This window comes from Lactuca sativa, chromosome 2 (genome assembly GCF_002870075.4).
Source record: "Lactuca sativa cultivar Salinas chromosome 2, Lsat_Salinas_v11, whole genome shotgun sequence".
NCBI classification, from domain to species: Eukaryota; Viridiplantae; Streptophyta; class Magnoliopsida; order Asterales; family Asteraceae; genus Lactuca; species Lactuca sativa.
This window is the reverse complement of record NC_056624.2, coordinates 11,017,982-11,042,351: the sequence shown is the minus strand read 5'-3', so window position 1 is coordinate 11,042,351 and position 24,370 is coordinate 11,017,982. Positions and strand designations below refer to the sequence as shown.

At 42.5% G+C, this 24,370-nt stretch overlaps 1 non-coding gene across 1 annotated transcript; it reads left to right on the top strand.

Moving 5' to 3' along the window:
• The first annotated feature begins 23,527 nt into the window (after positions 1 to 23,527).
• LOC111908490 (small nucleolar RNA R71) lies at positions 23,528 to 23,634 on the top strand. The gene has a single exon (XR_002855888.1). It is a non-coding gene; the product is annotated as a small nucleolar RNA R71 (small nucleolar RNA).
• The last annotated feature ends 736 nt before the right edge of the window (positions 23,635 to 24,370 follow it).

Here is a 24,370-nt window from a genome sequence, read left to right as displayed (position 1 = left end):
AACACACACATATGATGGGTTTTGGGCATAAGACATCCTCTGTGCTCAAACAAACCCTAATGCTTGTATCTAGGTTTCTCTATTGTACATGCAACTTATCCAAGACTATAAACCTTAATTCTAGCATTCAAGTAATCATATTAACATGAGAATCAGTTTATAATGTTACCTTGATTGTTATGTAGCAATAACAATCCCAAATCTCCTTGTATTGACTTTGGAAAGCTTAGAGTCACAAGTGTCACTCCTCTAATGGTTCACAAACACCATAAGCAAGAGGATGAATAGGAGAGAGGATGGAGGCTACCAAAATCGTGTGAAAACCCTAGCAAGATGCTTAGCCACATTTTCGGTCCTTAAGGGATCTATATATAGTGAGGCTATTAGGGTTATCTAACAATGAAACCCTAATTTGGATGCTTAAGCCCTAAGCAACCCATAGACTCCTTTAATCAAGCCCTTGGACGATTTCTTTATGGGTTTCCCATTAGAATTCGTCCACCCCTTGATTCAAGGCAATACATGGCCCAAATTGCAATTATCTTATAATTACAATTCCAGTCCCTTAAGTTTAATTATTCCCTTTTAGTCACAAAACTAATTACCAATTAATTCTTGACTAATATTAATTAAACAATATGATTTCTCCATTAATATATTATTCTCATAATATATTAATAAATCATATTTAATCCTCTCTCTCCATAATTCATCCTATCAAGTTGCTTTGGTGAAGGCAACCCAAAAGGACCATGCACCATCGGGTCAAGTACATACCAAAATAGTTATGGACTTAGACACTAATCCAACAGTCTCCCACTTGGATAAGTCTAATAACTATTCTGCGTATGACTTCAGATCCCGATCTGCAATCGTAGCTTTCCAAAGCCGTTGTCAACTCTGATCCTATTAGATACGCGTGTCCTTTAGATAAGGGATCATATATTCCTCCATTCTAGATATCGTATGAGATATGATTTCAAATCATTCTCTTTGTACTATATCTCGATTTCCGATTTATGACGAATGACTAATTGAACAAATCAAATTAGCCCTAGCTCGGACGAGCATTTACGTTTGTCATCACTAAACCATCGAGGGGCCCAAAGATATCGCTTTTATCCTACTTTGGATAAAAAGAACGGATAAACTTTGATACAATGCTTGCTTGCACTTACTCATCGAATCACATACAACAATATGTTTTATAACACCAAGTTACTAGTGCGTTTAGATATTATCAATGTGCAACCGATTCGCAAGATACAACTCACACATCTCGGTATCAAGAATATAAGATGTTATCGTCTCACTAATCACTCGTGATACAATTCATGGAGCGATCCAAGTGAGCGTGGGTTTAATCCAATGCTCAAATCATATTCATAAGCACTCATGAGCGTTGCAGCAAACATTTGCTTATGTCTAATACTCTTTTAGACAATCCAAACACCAATTCACGACAGTCTTCATTCATACCTACTTCCAACATATGAACGACTGTGGCCCATTCGAATAATTCGATTATTCTTAATAAACTCAATTATTCTGGAAGTCAAAACATGCAATGTGAAACACAAGAATAATACTAATCCCATATGGCCTAAAACTTTTGAGTATAAATAAAACTCCTTTTATTTATCACCATACCAATTACTCATTATTTGTCGTTTCGGGTAATCAACTTCTTACTTGAATTATTAGACTTGTCCCATGATCCTAACATGCACACAATGTTTACCTATGGTTCTTACTTTGTGAAATAGATCATATTGAGCACATTTCCAATCATTCTCATTTCACAACTCCAAATCCTTTTTCATAAGTGTCAGAATATCAAATTCTTGCTACTTATAGAATATGCTAGATTCTAACACTTTATGCAATGTCACTGCACCAAAATCACAAACACTATTGCCAATGATGTTACAAAGTTCTCTATCGGAGATTGTTACAAGACAATTCCTTAGATATGATGTCTCTCACTCAAAGTACATTCCTTTGAACATCCTTTTGCATAAAAATTTCTAATCTAGTCATAGATTTTCCAATGTTCAATTCCCAATATAGATACATTTCCATATTTTCCATATGGCAACTTATTCTTAATAGAATCTTATCTATTCATAATAATGTCGATATGGTCCATCCAATATGGAAACATTTCCATAATTTCCATATGACAACTCATTCTTAATAGAATCTTTTCTATTCATAATAAGGTCGATATGGTCCATTCAATACCATGCTTCCAACTACTCACAAGCAACCAATCCTCATCGAACTTTGGATTATCCTTTGATAGTTGTTTAATTATTTTAGTCAAAACCGATTCTAGTCCTTTTTCCCTCTAAATGCGCTAGACATTTGGAAAATTTTAGAATGGTCAAACATTAAAGCATTTGCAATCGATCCTCTACCCGAAGCGTATGGGACACGATGCATGATGTTTTATTTGCTATGTTCTCAAAATTCGAATTGTGAAAAGGAATGTCGTAATCATAATCGAAATTTTAAGAACACTGATGTGTGTAAATTCAACTAGTTTTATCCCTACTTTTTATTAATAATTTAAGCACACAAAGGCAGTGAACCTGTCTTTAAGTGGTATAGATTCATAAGTAAGGTATCGAACTCAGGGAACGGGCAATTAAACTAATAGCTAATTTTAACTAAAACAAATAATAGAAGTAAAGGGTTTTTCTCTAGTTTTGCAAGACTAGAAACTTAAACAAACTAAATTAACTAATTAACTAAAGCAACGACTATTCACCAAATTTGATAAAGATGTTTCTATTTAGGTTCAACCAATTCACTCCTATGGTTATTTAAGTTAAGGTAGATTAATTGCTATTGGTTACCAATGATAGTAGTTAGGTTCATGTTCATTACTCCTAACCCTTAGACAATTAACTAATTTAAGCGTTGATCAAGTGTTTAAACTAATTAATTCCCCATATTAATTATTTGGATTAAATAAGATTTGCAATGGTCAATTAAGTTATTAATTCAATTAACCTCTTGTTGATGGTTTCTCAAACAAGCTCACACATTAATCTTCCTATTTTCTTATTAATCTTAGTTTCATACTCATTACTTCCAAGCATATGTTTTAGCATTCACATAGACATATGAGGTTAACAATAAAGTGATGTTCATGCAACCTAATTGCCTTCCAATTAACAGAAAATAGTAGTGATTAATACATAAGGTTCTTTAACAAACTTAATTTAATAAATCACCAATAGACAATTAAACAAAATTCAATAATTAAACCATAGGAGTTCTTTGGTATTCCCCAAACAGAAACAAAAACGAGTTTAGCTCATAGTTGCAGTAGAAACAAGCATAAAAACAAAGTTTATGAAAGCAAACATGTTTAATTCCTAAGTCTAAGTGGTAGAATTAACCTAATTGCTTGAATTCTTCCAACTCTTGAAGCTTAGGGTTCCTCAGCGCCTTCTGAACCTTTTAGTCGCAGCTATGTAACACCGTGATTTTCAAGGCAAAATTTTCATTTAAATAATCAATTTAACATTAAAATACTTGTTTAAAATCATATTCATATTTGAATTACAAAACATAGTTCCATTTTCACTTGAATAGAAAACCAGGATCCTCCAAATTACAACTCTTTCTTTGGTGTGTACAATCGAGCCGGTGCCATCCCGTGTTACTGAAAGAACCTGAAACAACATAACATAAACACTGTAAGCACGAAGCTTAGTGAGTTTCCCAATATACACCTTACACACATACGCCTTTCCAGGCCCTGACCTTCCGGTCCACTGCACAATGCCTTCCGGCCCATAACGTATTGCCTTCCGGCCCATAGCACATTGCCTTCCGGCCCATAACATATTGCCTTCCGGCCCGTAACATATTGCCTTCCAGCCCATAACATATTGCCTTCCGGCCCGTAACATATTGCCTTCCGGCCCATAACATATTGCCTTCCGGCCCATAACATTTACAACACATAATACATTTAATCTAACGCACATAGCACATACATCATATATCATACCTGACCTTTCTGTCACATAACATATCGCCTTCCGGCCCGTATAAACATACATATCATGCATAGCAACTACCTTTCTATTTATAGCATATATAACACATATCACGTCCGACCTTCCGGTCACACAGTCAAACCCTTCCGGGTACAGTATAGTGAGAAGACTCACCTCGTGGATACTGAAAGCTAGCAACTCCTGAAATCCCTCGTACTCGATTCGCCGAGCTACAGACTCCCTGTAATATCGTACGTCCCTTATTAATACATTTATCTTTCAAGACAACTGACCCTAAGAAATCACACCTAGGTCAACTCTGGTCAACAGTCCACGGTCAACTCGATCGGACTCGGCGAGTACTTTGGCGACTCGGCGAGTCTAGTCATCCTCCAGTCCTTTAAAGTTTCCCTTCTACTCGTCGAGTATCCTCCTTGACCCGACGAGTTACTCCTGGAAGAATCGCGGGGCCACCCCGACTCCACTTACCGAGTCTGAGGAACAACTCGGCGAGTCCCAGTTATTCTTCAAGCTACTCGCCGAGTCTGCTCATCTGACTCGGCGAGTCCATGCCATGCAGTCGCTCAAATTGCTTCCTAAGGTCATAACTGCTCCGACCATTTATAGGTCTGGCCTTCCTCGACTGGTCCTTTACATAAGGTCTTCATTTAGGTGCTCATGCTACACCCCAAGACTTATGGTTTACATGTTGACCTAAGGCATAAGGATTTCAATCCAAAACCTTGACCAATTCCCGAAATGCCCAGACCTGGAATAATCTGGACCTCCAAAGGTCCCAACACAGGGTTACAATCGCTTGGGGGACCTGGCTAACACTCAATCTATCCACAAAAGGGTTCCATAAACCCTAATCCTCTAAATATATCAACATAGTAGAGTATACCCGAATTCATACCTGGATAATGTATTCTCTGTGTCCCCAATCTTCAGCATGTGACTCCCTTGCTGTTCCTATAGCCAAAACCTTCCCTTCCTTGCATAACAACTCCTTCACATACACCCATGGCCTCTAACCTTGCTCCAGATGCACACAATCGGTTTAGGGCTCCTCTCAGACGGCTAAAAGGGAACAATGACGACCAATGATCCCCTTTATACGTCCCAAACCTGAACGGTTAGGGTTTTCGCTAAACAGCGCAGACTCGCCGAGTCCCTATCTGGACTCGTCGAGTCCAGTCGCGAACCCGCGACCCGATCTGCGATCCTACTCGGCGAGTCTGGCTCCAACTCGCTGAGTCCCCCCTTTAAAACACCCCAAAATGTAATTTTAACAATACTTGAGATTTCGGGCTGTTACAATTCTCCCCCACTAGAATCAGACTTCGCCCTCGAAGTCTCACTCTGAAAATAGTCTCGGATGCTGCTCTCGCATCTCACGTTCCGGCTCCCCAGTCACTTCCGATCCCCTCCGAGGTTGCCACTGAACCAATACCAGAGGTACCTCCTTGCTCCTCAGAACCTTGATCTTCCGATCCCTGATGGCCACTGGCCTCTCTGTGTAACTCAGGCTCGCATCCACCTAATTGTTCTCTAGTGGAACCACTGCTGACTCATCGGCTATACACTTCTTCAATTGCGACACATGGAAAGTGTCATGGATCTAACCTAATTCCGTTGGCAGCTCCAAACGGTAGGCCACCCGTCCTACCCTCGCATATTCACGAAAAGGCCCAACATACCGGGGCCCCAACTTGCCCCTCTTCCTGAATCGAATCACTCCTTTCCAAGGAGAGGCCTTCAAGAGTACGAAGTCGCCGACCTGACACTCATGCTCGAAACGGCGTCTTTCTGCATAACTTTTCTGTCAGCTCTAGGCGATCAATAACCCCTGTTTAACCTGCTGAATCTGCTCTGTCGACTGAAGCACTATCTATGTACTGTCCACCACTCCCTGTAACCGAGAGTTACCCAAGATGCAACTTTGCTCCAAATCTCAACGATCACTCGGCCCATCAGGGTTAGGAAACCATGAATCACCGGATCCCCGATCCAAAGCCCACTTTATCCATTTCGAAACGACTGCGAGATCCATTCTCACTCTCAGAGCAATTCTCACGAGTTCTCCTCTTGCAAACACATACACATGCTGCACTAGTCCCAACATACCTTTCTCTTCCCTTACCTAGGGAATCCGCTTGACAACCTTGCCACTACTCCATGCATCACATGCTCTGGATCTGCTCGCAAGGACTCTCGGGTCCATGCATTACCCTTCCTCAGTGAATGAGGGTCCAACATTACTTCCTATGCAACAGCTCAAAGGGCGGCATCCAATGCACTTATGATGGCTGTTGATATGGGACAACTCAACCAATGATAAATACGTACCGTGGCTTCCTCCGAAATCTAATACACATGCCCGAAGCATGTCTTCGAGCGTCCGAATCATTCACTCTCTCTAAAGTGTCCTTAGATGTCATCAGGATAATCTCCTTTCTCATATTCCTCTTCAAGACTGAATACCAGATCAGCTTTTGGCTCCACAGCTGAGCCCCCAACGTCACCCATATCATGATCCAAGTGTCCCACTAACTTCCTCCCCGTGACCACTATCCCGGCCCAGTGACACGCAAGTCACGAAATCCTCTTTTCCTCATGCGAGAAAAATACAATCCAATCGAGGATCGTCTCAACTCAAATCTCTGATTTCTGCTGCGCATCTTCCTTGCGCATTTCCCCACATCTCCCGACAGAGACGGAGACCCCCGTCTTGCCCCCGACTCAACATCCAAGCTCCAAAGACTCAATACCAGGGCTACCCAAACTCACAACTCTTCCACCTCATACACTATTCGAAAACATTCCAACATCGAAATTGTCTTGCCATCTAGTGAGTACTTCAGCTCCCCGCAGTATCACAACGTCCTCTGTCTTGTAAGTACCGCGACTCGAATATCCATTATAGACTATGGAGGCAATCATCATAACAAATGCCCATCTTGCGAAAATCCACTCTCCCAAATAATCTCCCTGGATGCCCATACTCGAAGGCTCCCACTAGATCCGCAGATACTTGATATGCCACACGTCGATTCAGTTCAAGATTCACGAATAACTCCGAAATAAAGATATCATACCCGAATATCTCAGAATACCCCAACAGAACATCACAAGATCCTGCCACCACCACTGATCTTCTGCCCCAAGCATCATATAGACACAATAATACATTTCTTCTGATCCCCATAATTAGATCTATAATTTTTCCACCTTACAACTTCGGTGCATCTAATTTCTCGATTGGAATACAAGAAAACAGTGACATTACGGAATATGCTGATAATTCTCCGAAACCCTTTGCCCCGACACTCAAAATCCAAACAAGGATACGCATACCGACCCATTCATTCTCTGTCTACTTGCAACAACACCAAACACCTGTCATGGATACATTCGTTCTCCTCCTCAAGTACTTCCCGCATTAACTCACTCTGACCCTTTTTCCTTGACCACCGACACCTCTGGTCTCATGATTTCTTACAGCATATCTCTATACTCCACTTATAACTACTCTTGAGAAATCCTTGCTTTCTTACATACTGCACCCGGTTCTCCCCCACTTAGGGTTCGAACCATCACCAATTAGCACACAACCAACCCATGACTATTTTTCACCAGTGAAATCGCACCTGCTCCAGGAAGTGCTACGCAACGCCTGATAATTTCCCCCCCCCTTAAGGAAGTCAATCAACCCTCTATACTCTGAACCTCTGCTTAACTCTCCAAGAACTTCTCCTCACGACTACCTCTAATCGTTCCAAATCCCATACCAATCTAACACTAAGCATCTCAACTGTTCCATAACATCCCTGGCTCATAGACTGCGCTGCAAAATCATCGTTCCTCTTACCTCAACTCATCAACCCATGTTCCAACACCGGAATTGTCGCAAGGACAGGGACCCACTCCCAACATAGACGAAAACTCTCTGCACTGCAACACTCGACTGAACTCCCCACTTCTACCACTACAACACAACCTACTATTCTCAATTAGGTGTGGTGTGGTTCTCGACTACCTCCGTCCCAACTGACTGTCCGCTCACGATAACTCACTGTCTCGCAACACACCTGCTACCTGATACCCTGAGGGAAATCATTATCGATAACGACCTGCAGGGTGTATTCCCAATCCAAAACTGAAACATCAGACCTCTCGTGTCTTGCACACGAACATAATGGCACCACCCACCTAGAAGGTGACCTCTCCTCTATCGACTGATTGCTCGACCCATCCGAAATTTTCCTCTGTCTTTAACTCCTTACCAAAATACTCTGATAGGCACTCGCCTTTCCCCTCGAGGAACACCTCTCCATACTCAATCATGGTCTGCAGGCCTAAAACCCATAGCGTCCGATCTCTACCTCATCGATCATGACCTGATAACAAGATAGTCACAAGCATCATCCACTACGAACCATGGTACTCATCCCATGACATCCCTTCTCAATCTGCTCCGGTGTATGGTACCCGAACCATAACATCACTCCTCAATCTGCTCCGATGTATGGTACTCGAACCACAACATCTATCCTCAATCTGTTCCGATGTATGGTACCCGGACCATAACATCACTCCACAATCCGCTCCGATGTATGGTACTCGAACCACATCATCTATCCTCAATCTGTTCCGATGTATGGTACCCGGACCATAACATCACTCCGCAATCCGCTCCGATGTATGGTACTCAAACCATCACATCACTTCTCATCCCGTTCCTTAGGACCTTGAGAATGCTCCCTGTATCAAGTATGGGTCCTCTGCTTTCAGTAGTACGGGCCCATACTACCTGCCACATCTACCCATACTTTCCACACGGACCATCCCAGTGTTCCTAAGTAGCTGATCGACCTGCTCTTTCACCAGTCCCATCGCGCGTGCTCGCTCCCCAGCGAAATCCTCTACTCTACCAGCGCACTCATCTGGCTAGGTTTACTCCCTAGTCCCTTCCGCCGTCCTCCCACTTCTTTGCAATCAGCTGCTGAAGAGCTCCAAATGATGCTAGCCATCTACCTCCTGAATATCGTCATACTCACTTAGTAGCTGACTCCCATCATCGAGAGTCCCACAAAGCACAAAGCAAGCAGCATTCGAGCATCGAAGAATACATAGGACTCCCTATCTGTGATAGCTCCACCTTCTCGGCTCATCCTCGGAAATACCACTGAACTCTGTAGCTCTACCCCTCGTGCGTTCTAACTAGATACCCTCACTCATCACATGCACACAAAAGCATAACGCACATATAACAACAAACCCTAGGCTAAGGCATCACAAATCAGGCCACTCTAGTCCTAAGATATGAAATACCTAGCCTGTCTCTAGCATGCAATAATATCTCATAAAGTGCATCATAGATATTTCATAACACAAAAGTAAGGGTATTTTGGGAAATCACCGTTTGGCTCTGGCTGATTGTACACACTGCTCTTTCTAGCTTTCTCTTTGAACTCTTATTCACTTTTAGAAAACTATTTACTTGAAAACTTTTTCTTACTTCCTCAGTTTGAGTCCAGATTTACCCGAAGGCGTATCCGAATCCCTCAAACCAAGGCTCTGATACCAATATGTAACACCGTGATTTTCAAGGCAAAATTTTCATTTAAATAATCAATTTAACATTAAAATACTTGTTTAAAATCATATTCATATTTGAATTACAAAACATAGTTCCATTTTCACTTGAATAGAAAACCAGGATCCTCCAAATTACAACTCTTTCTTTGGTGTGTACAATCGAGCCGGTGCCATCCCGCGTTACTGAAAGAACCTGAAACAACATAACATAAACACTGTCAGCACGAAGCTTAGTGAGTTTCCCAATATACACCTTACACACATACGCCTTTCCAGGCCCTGACCTTCCGGTCCACTGCACAATGCCTTCCGGCCCATGAGATAATCGCCTTCCGGCCCATAACGTATTGCCTTCCGGCCCATAGCACATTGCCTTCCGGCCCATAACATATTGCCTTCCGGCCCGTAACATATTGCCTTCCGGCCCATAACATATTGCCTTCCGGCCCGTAACATATTGCCTTCCGGCCCATAACATATTGCCTTCCGGCCCATAACATTTACAACACATAATACATTTAATCTAACGCACATAGCACATACATCATATATCATACCTGACCTTTCTGTCACATAACATATCGCCTTCCGGCCCGTATAAACATACATATCATGCATAGCAACTACCTTTCTATTTATAGCATATATAACACATATCACGTCCCACCTTCCGGTCACACAGTCAAACCCTTCCGGGTACAGTATAGTGAGAAGACTCACCTCGTGGATACTGAAAGCTAGCAACTCCTGAAATCCCTCGTACTCGATTCGCCGAGCTACAGACTCCCTGTAATATCGTACGTCCCTTATTAACACTTTTATCTTTCAAGACAACTGACCCTAAGAAATCACACCTAGGTCAACTCTGGTCAACAGTCCACGGTCAACTCGATCGGACTCGGCGAGTACCCTGGCGACTCGGCGAGTCTAGTCATCCTCCAGTCCTCTAAAGTTTCCCTTCTACTCGTCGAGTATCCTCCTTGACCCCACAAGTTACTCCTGGAAGAATCGCGGGGCCACCCCGACTCCACTCGCCGAGTCTGAGGAACAACTCGGCGAGTCCCAGTTATTCTTCAAGCTACTCGCCGAGTCTGCTCATCTGACTCGGCGAGTCCATGCCATGCAGTCGCTCAAACTGCTTCCTAAGGTCATAACTGCTCTGACCATTCATAGGTCTGGCCTTCCTCGACTGGTCCTTTACATAAGGTCTTCATTTAGGTGCTCATGCTACACCCCAAGACTTATGGTTTACATGTTGACCTAAGGCATAAGGATTTCAATCCAAAACCTTCACCAATTCCCAAAATGCCCAGACATGGAATAATCTGGACCTCCAAAGGTCCCAACACAGGGTTACAATCGCTTGGGGGACCTGGGTAACACTCAATCTATCCACAAAAGGGTTCCATAAACCCTAATCCTCTAAATATATCAACATAGTAGAGTATACCCGAATTCATACCTGGATAATGTATTCTCTGTGTCCCCAATCTTCAGCATGTGACTCCCTTGCTGTTCCTTTGGCCAAAACCTTCCCTTCCTTACACAACAACTCCTTCACAATCACCCATGGCCTCTAACCTTGCTCCAGATGCACACAATCGGTTTAGGGCTCCTTTCAGACGGCTAAAAGGGAACAATGACGGCCAATGATCCCCTTTATACGTCCCAAACCTGAACGGTTAGGGTTTTCGCTAAACAGTGCAGACTCGCTGAGTCCCTATCTGGACTCGTCGAGTCCAGTCGCGAACCCGCGACCCGATCTGCGATCCTACTCGGCGAGTCTGGCTCCAACTCGCCGAGTCTCCCCTTTAAAACACCCCACAATGTAATTTTAACAATACTTGAGATTTCGGGCTGTTACAAGCTAATCCTTCAAAATTCGCCAGGAGTTATGTCCCATGAGATAAGGATTCGTCTTTTAAAGATATCCCAAAACAGAGGGTACTCGGCGAGTAGCAGAATCAACTCGCCGAGTAGGTCAATACTTATCTGTCTTTAGATTAGCAGTCGTATTTATCTTCTGGCATATCATCGTGTACTCACCGAGTAGGGTCGATCTACTCGCCGAGTAGGTCCTTCTTTTCACTCTTTAATCTTCACTTGCTTTCCCTTTTCTCCTCTTTGCCTCCAAGCATATCTTTTGGACTGAAAACACAATTCAAAGCATTTTAAGTACCTTTTGTCCACATTATTTTCATAATTAACCAAAAATAACTAAGAATATATGTTAAATAATTAACTAATTATGCACATATCAAAATACCCCACACTTGACTTTTGCTTGCCCCCAAGCAAAACTATATTTTAAACACATTAAAATCACATTAATAACTCCAATCCTTCCCAGCCATTATGCCAAGACCGCAACGCATACATTTGTGTCTAAAATTCCTAAAAACCCCCCATATTTCAAATACTCACAATCCTCATAAACATTCGCCCACTCACCCCAAACTATGCTCATTTTATGCAACCCTCCGAATCCATCCTCAGAAAACCTCTTTACCCTCAAGGTATTTTTAATTGAGCAACCTAAGCATACATAATCTAGAAAATTACAATTTATGATACCACTATGGAGCTCTTTGGAATTCTTCACTTCTTGATAATTTGATCTTGGATATCTTTGAATTCACCACCTTTGTTGTTTGATTTTTGGTATCTTCAACTCTTTGGATTTCTTGGAATTTTGATCTTCAGATCTTTACTTCATTTGCTCCAAAATTCTTACAATTTTTCTTGTAATTTTCTCTTTTTTTTTTTTTTTTTTACATGTATACCTCACTTCTTTTTTTTTCTTTCACTCAAATCCCTACATGCTTAAGCAGGGGCGCTCAATCTCAACCTTTATTAGCTAATGATAAAAATTTTCCTGGATACATTTCAGGTTTAGGCTGCTAAACATATTGCATCCCTCAGGCTGAGCAAGGTCGTGTTTTTGTCTCATGATTTCACTGAAATAAGGAAGCCACAAATGCACTAGAACGTGTATAGGCTCAACTAAACATTTGGGTTCTCATGCAATTATTAACACAATTCTAATATGGACTCCTAATTTTTTTACCAAAATTTTCTAATTTAAGACCTAATCATTTTTAATATTCAACAAATTTAAAAATTAGCCTAAATTAAGATTTTAAGTGTTCTAAGATGTGACTAACCCCCTACCCCACACTTATTTTATGCAATGCCCTCATTGCATATTATAACAACTAAAAAGAATGCAAATAGAGAGAAAGTCGGAACAAACTCCCCTGGGGTAGCAGTCGCTAGGTTGACACTCTCTTCTTCAACTCCTTCTTCTAGTGACTTTAACCATGGGAACAGCTCATCCATGGCACGGGTGTCATACGTCTCGTGTGGTTGATAGCTCGAATACTCCAAGGAAAAAGGGTTGTTGCACAAGCCTCAGTAGTAATGCAAAAAGAATGTATGAATAGCGCATGTAAAAGTAGCCAGAACAAATCAATAACTCCTCCTGCAGCAGGCTACTCGGTGAGTAGGGTAGTAAACTCGGCGAGTAGAAGTTGTCGGACAAAGCAGATCGTGCAGAAGCAGATGTACTCGCCGAGTAGTATTAGTGCACTCGGCGAGTAGAGCGTATAATTCCATAAATTTTCTAACCGCTGTCTCTCTTTACTCTAGTGTTGACATGCAAATATAAATGCACTCTCCAGTAAACTTCCTAAACAGCAACACTTTAATAAACTCTCGATTCGTACGGACTCGATCCTAGGAACAAAACTCCATAAGCACTCCTAAAGGTTCTCATTCCTCGCTTGACCATTCGTAAATAGCATGCATCCTAGCTTCAATACTTGAAAAGAAAACTAAAAGTAACACTAAAATTCAAACCACATAGCCAAGTTCACATGTCCACAATTGTCTTAAACAAACATCATAATCAAACAAAAACAAAAACAAATAAAATCTTCATTCTTCCTCGTCCATCCCGGCTCCTCCAGCTCCACTACCCCCTTCTCCACCCCTTCTTTGCATCCTTTCGTCCCAATCCATGATGTAAGGATAGCCGGGTCCCGGTCGCGGGGCAATATGCATTTGTTGGAAGAGATAGTCGAAGGATTGATTGGTGTAATTAACTCCTCGCCCTATATCATCCAAATATCGTCTATACTCCACTTGATTCCACCCCTCGTTATCCTCCACCGGAATCACCGGTGGGTCTTCTCGTACCCGCTCGTTCCTCGGCCTAACCCGCCTTCCCGGCTCCTCGGGGACCGTCGGCTCGTCCTCATTCGGGATCGTAAAAGAATCACCAAAATTTTCCACTATCCGAGCCCTCCTATAGAGTGTCGTATTGAACGGATGAGGGTGGATAACCGTTAGCATTTGAGCTTGCGGTAATTCCAAGATCCCAAATGATCGCGCAAGCCGAGTAATGAACATACCCCCATTGATCTTCGAGTTGATGTTTTCCTTAACCGCTCCCTTCGCAAGAAATTTAGTGATGCAATATGGGAGGTTGCAGAAAACATCGGGGGTGATGATACTCCACATATAAAAGATATCAAGGGTGGGAACTTTATCCCCATCCTTTCGCATGTTGGTCGTGCTCGCAACGAACCGGTGAATAAGTCGATGGATTGGAGAACGGATATGACCTTCTTGAGCAGTGGAAGGTATATAGACCCGGTTAGCAATTGTACTCCACCATGTTGATGCCACCACCCCCTCGGGAAGTTCTTTGTGAGTATTTTCCAAGAAGGCTTCAAAGTATTCTGTCATCGCTATGTCTTGATCGTAGATGCCTAACCGCCAAGAGAATTCAATCATGTTGCATTGTCGCAGCTCTCCTCCCAAAGAAAACGAAACCGTGTTTGGGTTGTAATACTCAGTACCACCTCGGAATGAAATGGTAGCAAAGAATTCCCAACACAACTTCGCGTAGACGGGCTCTTGGATTTTAAACAATTGCAACCAACCATCACAAGTGATGTTGGCATAACCCAAGTTACAGTCTTTCACCAAATATGGTGTAAGTTCCTCTTCCAAGCCAACATTGCCCATCCATCCCCAATCCACTGCAGTGGGCAAGTGAATTTCCTTTTGTCGCAGAGCTTCAAACCTGTTTAAGGCTCGGGTTTTGGAGGATTTGGAGGTGATGTGTTGAAAGGATAACCATGGCATATCACCATGGCCTCCTCCACGTGATGACTGTCCTCTCCTTGCCATGCTATCTGCATAAACATTCCAAAAACACAGCAACAAACAACACCCCATAATTAAAACAGGAAATTTTTTCATCTTTGTGGGACCTACTCGCCGAGTACATGACCATACTCGCCGAGTAGTATGAACACTCGGACAGATCGAAACCGGATCTGTATAATCTGTGTAATAGTCCAATTTGTTCATAGGGGTTTGTTGTAATTGTGTATCTAACCATAGATCTTGAAGAAAGTACTCCAAATAACCTCTAATTCATGAGTAAATCAAAGCCCTAAAAATTGGGGAAAACTCCCCAAATCCGAAAATATACCAAATATGGGGAGATATGTGATAAAGATTGGACCTTTCATAAAATTAAAGAGTAAAGATGTTACCTTGCTGCTTGAATTAAGAGAAAGAGGAAGAAAATTGACTACGGCGGCTGAAAGAAGATGCTCGGCGAGTGTGGGGATGAAATGTTGAATAAAAGTAATTTTTTACAGATTTTGATTTACTGGGTTTGAACCGTCTACTCGCCGAGTATAATGGATCTACTCGCCGAGTAGACCCGCGTGTCATGCATTTTTGGCTGTATACGAACATTTACTCGCCGAGTATAGCCGATATACTCGCCGAGTAGATGTCTCAGGTTGAAAAAAATTTAAATTTTGCCAAATTTTACTATATTAATTCCTTTGTTTAGCCTTTCCACCCCACACTTTCAGTAGAGCTTGTCCTCAAGCACTTAGAGAAGTAGAATGAATGAAGAAAAATGAAAAAAAACAATACGAAAAATAAAGAAAGGGAAAGAAAATGCAAACGTGAAACTCGGGTTGCCTCCCGAGAAGCGCTTCTTTTGATGGAGTCATTAGCTGGACTCCGCCCCTTCTACGTGTTTGCGATTCCGCACAGCAGGAGCTCCTCCATTCCTTCATTGCGGGGGACTCCTTATTCATATTTCTTCACTCGATGGCCATTGACTTTAAATGGCGTGCCATCTCTTGAGATCAATTCTATAGCCCCGTGAGGAAACACCGTCTTGACCACAAATGGACCATCCCACCTTGATTTGAGTTTGCCCGAGAAAAGTTTTAATCGGGAATTGAAGATTAGTACTTTTTGGCCTTTATGGATGTCTTTGCTTTTGATTCTTTGGTCATGCCATCTCTTGGTCTTTTCTTTATAGAGCCACGAACTAGAATAAGCCTCATGTCGGAGTTCTTCAAGGGCATTCATTTGCATTAGACGGTTGGTCTTCAATTCTTCCATGTCAAAGTTGCACCTCTTTAGCGCCCAATATGCCTTGTGCTCGATTTCAACCGGTAAATGGCATTGCTTTCCATAAACTAACCTATATGGTGTAGTACCAATAGGTGTTTTGAAAGCGGTACGAAATGCCCATAGCGCGTCATCCAATTTGTCCGACCATTCCTTGCGGTTGCTTCCCACCGACTTCTCTAAGATACGCTTCAAAGCTCGATTGGTCACTTCCGTTTGCCCACTCGTTTGCGGGTGGTATGATGTGGAGAACTTATGGGTCACCCCATATTTCTTGAGCACCTTGTCCAATTGATCATTGGCAAAGTGTGTGCCACGGTCACTAATTAAGGCCTTCGGAACACCAAACCGGGAGAATAATTTTTTCAAGAACCGTACCACTACCCGTCCATCTCGGACAGATCGAAACCGGATCTGTATAATCTGTGTAATACTCCAATTTGTTCATAGTGGTTTGTTGTAATTGTGTATCTAACCATAGATCTTGAAGAAAGTACTCCAAATAACCTCTAATTCATGAGTAAATCAAAGCCCTAAAAATTGGGGAAAACTCCCCAAATCCGAAAATATACCAAATATGGGGAGATATGTGATAAAGATTGGAACTTTCATAAAATTAAAGAGTAAAGATGTTACCTTGTTGCTTGAATTAAGAGAAAGAGGAAGAAAATTGACTACGGCAGCTGAAAGAAGATGCTCGGCGAGTGTGGGGATGAAATGTTGAATAAAAGTAATTTTTTACAGATTTTGATTTACTGGGTTTGAACCGTCTACTCGCCGAGTATAATGGATCTACTCGCCGAGTAGACACGCGTGTCATGCATTTTTGGCTGTATACGAACATTTACTCGCCGAGTATAGCCGATATACTCGCCGAGTAGATGTCTCAGGTTGAAAAAAATTTAAATTTTGCCAATTTTTACTATATTAATTCCTTTGTTTAGCCTTTCGACCCCACAGTTTTAGTAGAGCTTGTCCTCAAGCACTTAGAGAAGTAGAATGAATGAAGAAAAATGAAAAAAAACAATACGAAAAATAAAGAAAGGGAAAGAAAATGCAAACGTGAAACTCGGGTTGCCTCCCGAGAAGCGCTTCTTTTGATGGAGTCATTAGCTGGACTCCGCCCCTTCTACGTGTTTGTGATTCCGCACAGCAGGAGCTCCCCCATTCCTTCATTGCGGGGGACTCCTTCTTCATATTTCTTCACTCGATGACCATTGACTTTAAATGGCGTGCCATCTCTTGAGATCAATTCTATAGCCCCGTGAGGAAACACCGTCTTGACCACAAATGGACCATCCCACCTTGATTTGAGTTTGCCCGAGAAAAGTTTTAATCGGGAATTGAAGAGTAGTACTTTTTGGCCTTCATGGATGTCTTTGCTTTTGATTCTTGGGTCATGCCATCTCTTGGTCTTTTCTTTATAGAGCCACGAACTAGAATAAGCCTCATGTCGGAGTTCTTTAAGTATATTCATTTGCATTAAACGGTTGGTCTTCAATTCTTCCATGTCAAAGTTGCACCTCTTTAGCGCCCAATATTCCTTATGCTCGATTTCAACCGGTAAATGGCATTGCTTTCCATAAACTAACCTATATGGTGTAGTACCAATAGGTGTTTTGAAAGCGGTACGAAATGCCCATAGCGCGTCATCCAATTTGTCCGACCATTCCTTGCGGTTGCTTCCCACCGACTTCTCTAAGATACGCTTCAAAGCTCGATTGGTCACTTCCGTTTGCCCACTCGTTTGCGGGTGGTATGATGTGGAGAACTTATGGGTCAGCCCATATTTCTTGAGCACCTTGTCCAATTGATCATTGGCAAAGTGTGTGCCACGGTCACTAATTAAGGCCTTCGGAACACCAAACCGGGAGAATAATTTTTTCAAGAACCGTACCACTACCCGTCCATCTCGGACAGATCGAAACCGGATCTGTATAATCTGTGTAATAGTCCAATTTGTTCATAGGGGTTTGTTGTAATTGTGTATCTAACCATATATCTTGAAGAAAGTACTCCAAATAACCTTTAATTCATGAGTAAATCAAAGCCCTAAAAATTGGGGAAAACTCCCCAAATCCGAAAATATACCAAATATGGGGAGATATGTGATAAAGATTGGACCTTTCATAAAATTAAAGAGTAAAGATGTTACCTTGTTGCTTGAATTAAGAGAAAGAGGAAGAAAATTGACTACGGCGGCTGAAAGAAGATGCTCGGTGAGTGTGGGGATGAAATGTTGAATAAAAGTAATTTTTTACAGATTTTGATTTACTGGGTTTGAACCGTCTACTCGCCGAGTATAATGGATCTACTCGCCGAGTAGACACGCGTGTCATGCATTTTTGGCTGTATACGAACATTTACTCGCCGAGTATAGCCGATATACTCGCCGAGTAGATGTCTCAGGTTGAAAAAAATTTAAATTTTGCCAATTTTTACTATATTAATTCCTTTGTTTAGCCTTTCCACCCCACACTTTCAGTAGAGCTTGTCCTCAAGAACTTAGAGAAGTAGAATGAATGAAGAAAAATGAAAAAAAAAACAATACGAAAAATAAAGAAAGGGAAAGAAAATGCAAACGTGAAACTCGGGTTGCCTCCCGAGAAGCGCTTCTTTCGATGGAGTCATTAGCTGGACTCCACCCCTTCTACATGTTTGCGATTCCGCACAGCAGGAGCTCCTCCATTCCTTCATTGCTGGGGACTCCTTCTTCATATTTCTTCACTCGATGGCCATTTACTTTAAATGGCGTGCCATCTCTTGAGATCAATTCTATAGCCCCGTGAGGAAACACCGTCTTGACCACAAATGGACCATCCCACCTTGATTTGAGTTTGCCCGAGAAAAGTTTTAATCGGGAATTGAAGAGTAGTACTTTTTGGCCTTCATGGATGTCTTTGCTTTTGATTCTTTGGTCATGCCATCTCTTGGTCTTTTCTTTATAGAGCCACGAACTAGAATAAGCCTCATGTCGGAGTTCTTCAAGGGCATTCATTTGCATTAGACGGTTGGTCTTCAATTCTTCCATGTCAAAGTTGCACCTCTTTAGCGCCCAATATGCCTTGTGCTCGATTTCAACCGGTAAATGGCATTGCTTTCCATAAACTAACCTATATGGTGTAGTACCAATAGGTGTTTTGAAAGCGGTACGAAATGCCCATAGCGCGTCATCCAATATGTCCGACCATTCCTTGCGGTTGCTTCCCACCGACGTCTCTAAGATACGCTTCAAAGCTCGATTGGTCACTTCCGTTTGCCCACTCGTTTGCGGGTGGTATGATGTGGAGAACTTATGGGTCACCCCATATTTCTTGAGCACCTTGTCCAATTGATCATTGGCAAAGTGTGTGCCACGGTCACTAATTAAGGCCTTCGGAACACCAAACCGGGAGAATAATTTTTTCAAGAACCGTACCACTACCCGTCCATCATTTGTAGGTAAAGCCTTCGCCTCCGCCCATTTTGAAACATAATCTACCGCCACTAGGATGTACTTGTTTCCTTTGGATGTGGGAAATGGCCCCATGAAGTCTATGCCCCACACGTCGAACACTTCACACACTTGAATGCTATGTTGTGGCATTTCATTACGGGATGAAATGTTTCCCACCCTTTGGCAAGCATCGCATTCTTTGACATATTGGGTTGCATCTTTTAAGATTGTAGGCCAATAGAACCCAATGTCAAAGATCTTCTTCGCGGTATAGTGTGCTCCATGATGTCCTCCCGTGGGCCCGCTATGGCAGTGCTCTAGTATTTTTCGACTCTCCTTTCCGAACACACATCTTCTTATAATTCTATCAGCGCAGCTTCGGAAGAGGTATGGATCGTCCCAAAAGTAATATTTGATCTCCGAAAAGAATTTCTTCTTTTGCTGACTACTATAATCCTTCAGGAGGTAGTTGGTAGCTAAATAGTTAGCTATGTCTGCGAACCATGGCTCCTCTCCCACGGACACCATAATGTATTCATCCGGAAAGTCGTCTCCATGCTTATCTTCTTGCAATGCCGGGTTCTCGAGCCTAGATAAATGATCGGCCGCTACGTTCTCCATTCCTTTCTTATCTCGTATCTCTATATCGAATTCTTGAAGAAGCAGCACCCATCGTATTAGTCTTGGCTTGGCATCCTGTTTGGAAACCAAATACTTGATAGCCGAGTGGTCAGTAAAAACAGTGGTTTTAGATAAAACCAAATAAGGGCGAAACTTATCAAAAGCGTAAACTACGGCTAACAGTTCTTTTTCAGTAGTAGTATAATTCTCTTGGGCAGGATTTAAGGTCTTACTTGCATAATAAATGGGTTGAAAGTGCTTATCAACCCTTTGTCCAAGGACCGCTCCTAGTGCATAGTCACTAGCATCACACATGATCTCGAAGGGTAAGTTCCAATTTGGTGCTACAATGATCGGGGCATTAGTTAATTTTTCTTTTAGAAAGTCAAATGCCTCTAAACACTCTTTAGTAAAATTAAAGGGTGCATCTTTTAGTAATAATTGTGTTAGAGGTTTCGTAATTTTGGAAAAATCTTTAATAAAACGCCGGTAAAAACCTGCGTGTCCCAAAAAACTCCTAATGCCCTTCACATTAGTTGGTGGGGGTAATTTAGCAATGGTGTCTATCTTTGCCCGATCCACCTCAATTCCCTTTTTAGAGACTTTATGTCCCAAAACTATTCCCTCCTTGACCATGAAGTGACACTTTTCCCAATTTAGGACCAAGTCGGTTTTCTCACATCTAGCAAGCATCGAGTCAAGATTTGTGAGGCAGTCATTGAAAGAAGATCCGAATACAGAAAAGTCATCCATAAAGACCTCCATGAATTTTTCTACCATATCATGGAATATGGCGATCATGCACCTTTGAAATGTCGCAGGTGCATTGCATAGTCCAAATGGCATGCGTCTATAGGCAAAGGTCCCACTGGGGCATGTAAAGGTGGTCTTTTCTTGGTCCATTGGGTCTATGGGTATTTGGAAATACCCGGAAAACCCATCTAAGAAGTAATAGTAGCTATGGCCTGATAGTCTCTCTAACATTTGATCTATGAAAGGAAGGGGAAAATGGTCTTTGCGAGTGGCATCGTTTAGCTTGCGATAATCGATGCACACTCGCCAACTGGTTACCGTTCGCGTTGGAATTAACTCGTTCTTCTCGTTGGTAATGACCGTCATTCCTCCTTTCTTGGGCACCACTTGGACCGGAATCACCCATGGGCTATCGGAGATGGATTAGATGATTCCTGCATCCAAAAGCTTGACCACCTCCTTCTTGACGACTTCTTGCATGTTCGGGTTTAATCTTCTTTGATGTTGCACCACCGGCCTTGCTCCTTCTTCTAAGTTGATTTTGTGAGAGCAGTAGGATGGACTTATTCCCTTTATGTCGGAGATGCTCCATGCGATGGCTCTTTTCCTTTTCTTCAACACCCGTACAAGCTCCTCCTTTTCCGTCTTGGAGAGATCCGAGGCTATAATCACTGGCTTCTGATTTCCTTCTTCCAGAAAGGCGTATTCCAGATGGTCAGGAAGTGTTTTGAGCTCCAATTTATTGTGCATAGTGGCGGACTCACCGAGTGCAAGTATGGTACTCGGCGAGTTGGTGGCGGCATTCACGATTGCTGGCTTTTCTTCAGATGTACTCGGCGAGTAGATCGGGTCTACTCGGCGAGTAGGGCTTTCAGCTTGGTTCTTTAGTTCTTCATACTCTGCTTCTTCCAACAGTCTTTCAATCTCTAATAAGTCTTTTTCTGGATCAAATACTTCTTCCAAATCTGCAAACTTGCTGGAATCTTCAGGTATGTCTTCTTCCAATAACTCGTCAAGCATGTCGATTGAGAACGCCGTGTCGTCACTACTCCTTGAGTACTTCATGGCTTGGTCTACCCCGAATGTCACTGAGTCGTCCCCAACTCGCAATGTGAGCTTAGAATCTCTCATGTCTACGATGGCGCTAGCGGTGTTGAGGAAGGGTCGTCCAAGGATGATTGGTACTTGCGGATCCGCCTCCATGTCGAGAATGATGAAGTCAGCCGGGAAGACAAATTTGTCTACTTTCACTAGCAAATCTTCACATATGCCTCTTGGGAAAGTAATCGTCTTGTTTGCCAAATGAATTGCCATCCGAATTGGGCTTGGCTCCGGGAGGTCCAGCTTTTTGAAGAACGAGTATGGCATAAGGTTCACACTTGCTCCAGAATCAGCTAAAGCATGAATTGCAGCCAAGTTGCCAAATTGGCAAGGCAAAGTTAAGCTCCCCGGATCACCCTTCTTCTTTGGTAATTTGTTTAGCATGGCGGCGGAGCAATTCTCATTCAGTACTACTTTCTGCACTTCTTCCATCTTTCTTCTATTAGTGAGGAGTTCCTTAAGGAACTTTGCATACTTGGGTATTTGCATGACGGCTTCAATGAAAGGAATGTTTATTTGAAGAGTTTTAATATGATCAAGGAACTTCTGATATTCCTCTTCCTACTTCTCCTTCTTGGCTCGGGCTGGGTACGACATTGGAGGCTGGTATGGTTTCAAGGGTGGTTGTTCATTAGTTTTTGCAGATGTACTCGCCGAGTCCATCGGTCCTACTCAGCAAGTAGGGCTCTCATATTGTGAGTGTTGGTTTTCGACTTGTACTTCCGTTCCTTCCTTCTGTGAGTCCTTGTTTGCTTCAGTTCGAATGGGGGCCATGGGAGTAATAATCTTCCCACTTCTTGTGGTAACAATATTCACTTGTGCGCCTCGTGGGTTGTTCTCGGTTTTGCTAAGAAGCTCACCCGGTGACCTTTGGTTTAGTTGTTGAGCAAGTTGCCCAAGCTGAGTTTCTATGTTGTGGATGGATGCTTGCTGGTTCCTGAGCATTGTTCTTGTTTCTTGGATAGCAGCATCGTGGTCACTATGTCTTTTCTCGGAAGCAGCCACAAATTTAGTTAGCATTTCTTCCAAGCTTGGCTTCTTCTCTTGCACCGCCTCCTCCTTTTGGTAAAAGCCTCTCCCTTTTTGTCTATACTTCTCCTCCTTGGCCTTCTTGTACTCTTCGTAAGGCAGCCACTCCTTCTTTTGTTTACGCCAGTCTTCATCATACCGGTCACCGCTCGAATAGCATACTTGTGCCTTTTTGTTGCCGTGCTCATCCAAATCACAATCTCTAGTGAGGTGAGGTCCATTGCAATTCTCGCAGCCCACCCGTATGGCATGGATAGTTTGATCCATTTTGTCCATTCTCCTATCCATGGTTTTTAACATGGCCATGACCGCGGATAAATCTTCAGTAGCAGCGTATGCGGCTCCCCTCGTGACATCATTCCTATGGTTGTGGTATTCTCTAGAGTGTTTAGAGAATTCTTCAATTAATTCTTTGATCACCGGGGGTGGCTTCTTTGTAAGTGGGCCTTGTGAGTCTAGCAGCTGCCGGGTCGTGACATTGACTCTAGCATAAAAGATGGAAACTTCCTGTTGGCTATTTAGATCATGGTGTGGGAAATTTCGTAGCAGACTTTTGTACCTCTCCCATGCTTCATATAACGACTCTCCAGCTTGTTGTTCAAAGTTTGCAATGGCCTTCTTGAGCTTGGCTATCTTGGATGGTGGGCAAAAGTGATCAATAAATTCTTCCTTCATTCTGGCCCAAGTAGTGACTGACCCGAGAGGAAGTGATTTGAGCCAGTCTTTAGCAGCACCCTTGAAGGTTACCGGAAGCATCCGAAGCAGTTGAGTTGACATTTAGAATGTTGAAGTAATCAGCAACATCATTTACTTCATCCAAATGTTTGTAGGCATCTTCATGATCTTTCCCGTAGAAAGGTATTTCCTTGAGTGAAGCTAGGATATGACCTTTTAGCTCGAAGGTGGCAGTTGCGGGAATTGCGGGTTGCACAAGTCCCGGGCCATGGTCGTCGCGCATCCTCTTCTTCCATTCTCCTATGGAAATTTCATCAATGTTAGCCATATTGAATGCTAACTCTTCCTCCGATTCGGTTTCTTGTTCGTAAGTTGCCTCGTCTTCTTCCTCGGTTTCGTATCTAATCTCTTCTTGAATTGACTCCTCAATTATCAAGGAAGCGCTTGAAGCTCCTGATTTGCTGCTCCTCTTTTTCCCAAAAACATGTCTTCAAGTTGGACAATGGTGATTTCTTTGGTGTGCTTGAACTCTCAACGTCCTTCCCTTTGTTTCTTTTCAATTCAGATTCGGGGTCTTCAAACGGGGGTACCAGTGGTGTGTTTGCTCCTCTGGTCATGAAAGTCCTGAAATTAATCAAATAAAAAGCGTAAAAAAGAACAAAAAGATTGTAAACAAATAAAAGAAAAA